This window comes from Triticum aestivum, chromosome 3A (assembly GCF_018294505.1).
Source record: "Triticum aestivum cultivar Chinese Spring chromosome 3A, IWGSC CS RefSeq v2.1, whole genome shotgun sequence".
Lineage (NCBI taxonomy): Eukaryota > Viridiplantae > Streptophyta > Magnoliopsida > Poales > Poaceae > Triticum > Triticum aestivum.
The window spans coordinates 708,147,014-708,154,442 of NC_057800.1; positions in this window are offsets into that span (position 1 = coordinate 708,147,014).

Below are 7,429 nucleotides of genomic sequence, written 5' to 3' on the forward strand. Positions count from 1 at the left end.
CTCATCAAAGCATATATTCCAACTCCGAGATGCTTGCACCAGTCCACAGATGGATCTTTGGAGCTTGCACATTTTGTTAGCACTTTTAGGATTGACAAAAACCTTCTAGTTGCATCATATACAACTCTTGTTTAATAAATCCATTAAGGAATGCAATTTTGTTTATCCATTTGCCAGATTTCATAAAATGCGGCAATTACTAACATGATTCGGACAGACTCAAGCATAGATACGAGTGAGAAGCTCTCATCGTAGTCAACACCTTAAACTTGTCAAAAACCTTTTGCGACAATTCTAGCTTTGTAGATAGTAACACTACTATCAGCGTACGTCTTCCTCTTGAAGATCCATTTATTCTCAATTGCTTGCCGATCATCGGGCAAGTCAACCAAAGTCCAAACTTTGTTCTCATACATGGATCATATCTCAGATTTCACGGCCTCAAACCATTTCGCGGAATCTGGGCTCACCATCGCTTCTTCATAGTTCGTAGGTTCGTCATGGTCAAGTAGCATGACCTCTAGAACAGGATTATCGTACCACTCTGGTGCGGATCTTATTCTGGTTTACTTACGAGATTCGGTAGTAACTTGATCTGAAGTTACATGATCATCATCATTAGCTTCCTCACTAATTGGTGTAGTAGTCACAGGAACAGATTTCTGTGATGAACTATTTTCCAATAAGGGAGAAGGTACAATTACCTTATCAAGTTTTCTATTTTCCTCCCACTCACTTCTTTCGAGAGAAACTCCTTCTCTAGAAAGGATCCATCTTTAGCAACGAATGTCTTGCCTTCGGATCTGTGATAGAAGGTGTACCCAACTGTCTCCTTTGGGTATCCTATGAAGACATATTTCTCCGATTTGAGTTTGAGCTTATCGAGATAAAACTTTTTCACATAAGCATCGCAACTCCAAACTTTAAGAAACGACAGCTTAGGTTTCTTGCCAAACCATAGTTCATATTGTGTTGTCTCAATGGACTTAGATGGTGCCCTATTTAACGTGAATGCAGTTGTCTCTAATGCATCACCCCAAAACGATAGTGTTAGATCGGTAAGAGACATCATAGATCGTACTATATCCACTAAAGTACGGTTACGATGTTCTGACACACCATTACACTGTGGTGTTCCAGGTGGCGTGAGTAGCGAAACTATTCCACATTGTTTTAATTGAAGGCCAAACTCGTAACTCAAATATTTTACCTCTGCGATCATATCGTAGAAACTTTTATTTTTTTGTCACGATGATTTTCCACTTCACTCTGAAATTCTTTGAACTTCTCAAATGTTTCAGACTTATGTTTCATCAAGTAGATAACCCCATATCTGCTCAAATCATTTGTGAAGGTCAGAAAATAATGATACCTGCTGCAAGCCTTAATATTCATCGGACCACATACATCAGTATGTATGATTTCCAACAAATCTGTTGCTTGCTTCATTGTTCCGGAGAACGGCGTTTTAGTCATCTTGCCCATAAGGCATGGTTCGCAAGAATCAAGTGATTCCAAAAGCCCATCAGCATGGAGTTTCTTCATGCGCTTTAGACCAATATGACTTAAACGGCAGTGCCACAAATAAGTTGCACTATCATTATTAACTTTGCATCTTTTGGTTTCAATATTATGAATATGTGTATCACTACGATCGAGATCCAACGAACTATTTTCATTGGGTGTGTAACCATATAAGGTTTTATTCATGTAAACAGAACAACAATTTATTCTCTTACTTAAATGAATAACCGTATTACAAAAAACATGATCAAATCATATTCATGCTCAACGTAAACACCAAATAACACTTATTTAGGTTCAACACTAATCCCGAATTTATAGGGAGTGTGCGATGATGATCATATCAATCTTGGAACCACTTCCAACACACATCGTCACTTCACCCTTAACTAGTCTCTGTTTATTCTGCAACTCCCGTTTCGAGTTACTAATCTTAGCAACTGAACTAGGATCAAATACTGAGGGGTTGCTATAAACACTAGTAAAGTACACATCAATAAGATGTATATCAAATATACTTATGTTCACTTTGCCATCCTTCTTATCTGCCAATCACTTGGGGTAGTTTCGCTTCCAGTGTCCAGTTCCTTTGCAGTAGAAGCACTTAGTCTTAGGCTTAGGATCAGACTTGGGCTTCTTCACTTGAGCAGAAACTTGCTTGCTGTTCTTTTTGAAGTTCCCCTTCTTCCCTCTGCCCTTTTCTTGAAACTAGTGGTCTTGTCTACCATCAACACTTGATGTTTTTCTTGATTTCTACCTTCATCGATCTCATCATCATGAAAAGCTCGGGAGTCGTTTTCGTCATCCCTTGCATACTATAGTTCATCACGAAGTTCTACTAACTTGGTGATGGTGACTAGAGAATTCTGTCAATCACTATTTTATCTGGAAGATTAACTCCCACTTGATTCAAGCGATTGTAGTACCCAGACAATCTGAGCACATGCTCACTAGTTGAGCGATTCTCCTCCATCTTTTAGCTATAGAACTTGTTGGAGACTTCATATCTCTCAACTCGGGTATTTGCTTGAAATATTAACTTCAACTCCTGGAACATCTCATATGGTCCATGACATTCAAAACGTCTTTGAAGTCCCGATTCTAAGCCATTAAGCATGGTGCACTAAACTATCAAGTAGTCATCATATTGAGCTATCCAAACGTTCATAACGTCTGCATCTGCTCCTGCAATAGGTCCGTCACCTAGCGGTGCATCAAGGACATAATTCTTCTGTGCAGCAATGAGGATAAACCTCAGATCACGGATCCAATCCGCATCATTGCTACTAACATCTTTCAACACAATTTTCTCTAGGAACATATCAAAATAAACACAGGGAAGCAACAACGCGAGTTATTGATCTACAACATAATTTGCAAAATACTACCAGGACTAAGTTCATGATAAATTTAAATTCAATTAATCATATTACTTAAGAACTCCCACTTAGATAGACATCCCTCTAATCCTCTAAGTGATCACGTGATCCAAATCAACTAAACCATGTCCGATCATCACGTGAGATGGAGTAGTTTTCAATGGTGAACATCGTTATGTTGATCATATCTACTATATGATTCACGCTCGACCTTTCGGTCTCCGTGTTCCGAGGCCATATCTGCATATGCTAGGCTCGTCAAGTTTAACCTGAGTATACTGCGTGTGCAAAACTGGCTTGCACCCGTTGTAGATGGACGTAGAGCTTATCACACCCGATCATCACGTGGTGTATGGGCACGACGAACTTTGGCAACGGTGCATACTCAGGGAGAACACTTCTTGATAATTTAGTGAGAGATCATCTTATGATGCTACCGTCAATCAAAGCAAGATAAGATGCATAAAAAGATAAACATCACATGCAATCAATATAAGTGATATGATATGGCCATCATCATCGTGTGCTTGTGATCTCCATCTCCGAAGCACCGTCATGATCACCATCGTCACCGGCGCGACACCTTGATCTCCATCGTAGCATCGTTGTCATCTCGCCAATCTTATGCTTCCACGACTATTGCTACTGCTTAGTGATAAAGTAAAGCATTGCATCATGATTGCATTGCATATAATAAAGCAACAACCATATGGCTCCTGCCAGTTGCCGATAACTCGGTTACAAAACATGATCATCTCATACAATAAAATTTAGCATCATGTGTTGACCATATCACATCACAACATGCCCTGCAAAAACTAGTTAGACGTCCTCTACTTTGTTGTTGCAAGTTTTACGTGGCTGCTACGGGCTTAAGCAAGAACCAATCTCACCTACGCATCAAAACCACAACGATAGTTTGTCAAATAGACTCCGTTTTAACCTTCGCAAGGACCGGGCGTAGCCACACTCGGTTCAACTAAAGTTGGAGAGACAGTCGCCCGCAAGCCACCTGTGTGCAAAGCACGTCGGGGGAACCGGTCTCGCGTAAGCGTACGCGTAATGTTGGTCCGGGTTGTCTCGTCCAACAATACCGCCGAACCAAAGTATGACATGCTGGTAGGCAGTATGACTTGTATCGCCCACAACTCACTTGTGTTCTACTCGTGCATATAACATCAAACAATAAAACCTAGGCTCTGATACCACTGTTGGGGAACGCAGTAATTTCAAAAAAATTCCTACGCACACGCAAGATCATGGTGATGCATAGCAATGAGAGGGGAGAGTGTTGTCTACGTACCCACACAGACCGACTGCGGAAGCATTGACGCAACGTAGAGGAAGTAGTCGTACGTCTTCCCGATCCGACCGATCCAAGCACCGTTACTCCGGCACCTCCGAGTTCTTAGCACACGTACAGCTCGATGACGCTCCCCGGGCTCCGATCCAGCAAAGCTTCGGGGATGAGTTTCGTCAGCACAATGGCGTGGTGACGATGATGATGTTCTACCGACGCAGGGCTTCGCCTAAGCACTGCAATGATATGACCGAGGGGCACCGCACACGGCTAAGGAACGATCACGAAGATCAACTTGTGTGTCTATGGGGTGCCCTCTGCCCCTGTATATAAAGGATGGAGGAGGAGGAGGCCGGCCAAGGCTAGGCGCGGCCAGGATGTGGAGTCCTACTAGGACTCCAAGTCCTAGTAGGAGTCCACCAAGAGGGGAGGAAGGGAGAAGGAAGTGGAGGAGAAGGAAAGGTGGCCGGCCCCCTTTTCCCTAGTCCAATTCGGACTAGAGGGGAGGGGGGGGCGCAGCAGGCCCTTTCTCCTCTTCCCGTAACTCTCCGGTACTCCGAAAAATACCCGAATCACTCGGAACATTTCCGATGTCCGAATATAGTCGTCCAATATATCGATCTTTACGTCTCGACCATTTCGAGACTCCTCGTCATGTCCCGGATCTCATCCGGGACTCCGAATTTCTTCGGTACATCAAAACTCATAAACTCATAATATAACTGTCATCGAAACCTTAAGCGTGCGGACCCTACGGATTCGAGAACAATGTAGACATGACCGAGACACGTCTCTAGTCAATAACCAATAGCGGGACCTGGATGCCCATATTGGCTCCTACATATTCTACGAAGATCTTTATCGGTCAAACCGCATAACAACATACGTTGTTCCCTTTGTCATCGGTATGTTACTTGCCCGAGATTCGATCGTCGGTATCCAATACCTAGTTCAATCTCGTTACCGGCAAGTCTCTTTACTTGTTCTGTAATACATCATCTCGCAACTAACTCATTAGTTGCATTTCTTGCAACGCTTAAGTGATGTGCATTACCGAGAGGGCCCAGAGATACCTCTCCGATAATCGGAGTGAGAAATCCTAATCTCGAAATACGTCAACCCAACATGTACCTTTGGAGACACCTGTAGAGCACCTTTATAATCACCCAGTTACGTTGTGACGTTTGGTAGCACACAAAGTGTTCCTCCGGCACACGGGAGTTACATAATCTCATAGTCATAGGAACATGTATAAGTCACGAAGAAAGCAATAGCAACATACTAAACCATCGGGTGCTAAGCTAATGGAATGGGTCATGTCAATCAGATCATTCATCTAATGATGTGATCCCGTTAATCAAATAACAACTCTTTGTCCATGGTTAGGAAACATAACCATCTTTGATTAACGAGCTAGTCAAGTAGAGGTATACTAGTGACACTCTGTTTGTCTATGTATTCACACATGTATTATGTTTCCGGTTAATACAATTCTAGCATGAATAATAAACATTTATCATGAAATAAGGAAATAAATAATAACTTTATTATTGCCTCTAGGGCATATTGCCTTCAAAAAGTTTCCAAAGAAAAACATAAGGGGGCGCGTCAGGTGGGACACGTGTTGTGCGAGCGAGGCGGCGAACTGGAGCCACAAAATCAGTCGGTCAAGGGGAATCGTTTCCCAATTAAGATTCAAAGTAAAGCATGATGACTCAGGAAATCTTTATACGATTATACGTGCGTTGCACGTGTATGTTTACTAGTTGTTATGGGGCCTGCAGCAATCCCCGGTTGGAATAAAATGTAAGAACATCCACGGGACACGGTCAACAAGCCATATGCCGAGGACCGGGTCTCAACGCCAATCTGACGGCAGTAGCCGGGAGCACTGTGCATAGCAAATTCACTCCCTCAATTCAAACGGTACTAGACAGACATGAGCGGTTCGCCGCGCCGCCTGCCAAGCGTTAGCACTCTCCGCTGATTTTGCGACGCATCTATTGGCAGTTTGATCAGCTTTTTAACGCGATGTTAGCGATTGACTCCTAGTGTACCCGACTGGCAACCTAGCGGCCGTGACAAAAAGTGAGAAGCAGAGAAAGATAGAGAGACACATGCCAACAATGGATCAATTTAGTCAACTGCACAGGCTAAAAAAGCTAGCACACCAAGAACTAGGACTTCAGCCGGTCTATGACTAGAGGAAATTGACCGACCGCGTATAGTTCCCAAAGGTGTGTACTCCCTCCGTCTGGTAAAAAGTGTACGTTTGGCTTTAAAATTTGTTCACAAAAGAGTGTACTTTTATCTTCCTAATGCACTTTAAAGTAGAAAAAATACTTCTCTCTCATCACACGGTAATCAAGACCAATAGCAATCTACACATGGTCTTCTTAATTTCGACATGCACTTAGCTCATTGGGGGTTGGTTAATTAAAGAGCAGAGATGGTGGCTTGCACTTTTCCAATGGATTTTTTAATTCACTCCATCATTTGTCCTAAAATCTCTAGATGTACACTCTTCACCAGACGGGGAGTAAGTGTTAAGTATTCCAACTGCTTTACTTGTTGGAGCAACATTCATGTGCTAACAATATTTGATCTTTAGCAGCTTATGGGAAAGGTGCAAGGTGCCTTAGACCTCTTCCAATGCAAAGGTGCTTAGATGAGGTGCTAAGTGCATTAAATAGCTTAGCAACTCAACTCTCCAATGCATATGTGCTTAACTTGTTGTTGCTAAGCTTACTTTATTTAATAATGGATGCTGATAACGCCCACACGTGTGGCATACTAGACATCCGTCCACACACCGTGTATGGCATAAGCAGGAGGCAGCCCACACGGGTCATGTGTGGGCGAACATTAAACTGATCACACATGTGGGCGCAGCTACTTCACGCCACACGCCCAACAAGTACTACTCATCCCACCCCGCGCATGTGGCACGAAGAAAAAATGCCCACACGCCCCGGCGCAGGTACATTAGTTACCTGTGGGATGATGCTTTAGTTGCCATCCGGGATGGCAAATGTAGTTGTAAAAGCATGACAACTCTCTCTGTTTTGAATAAATATAGTTGTCATGTATGATTAACTACTTGTCACATGTGGTTAAACAAATATTTGCCATGTGTGTTTACATAGTTGCCATGTGTGGTCCAATCATAACTCTCATGTATGGTTAATCATAGTTGTCATGTGTGTTTACCTGGTTGCCGCGTACG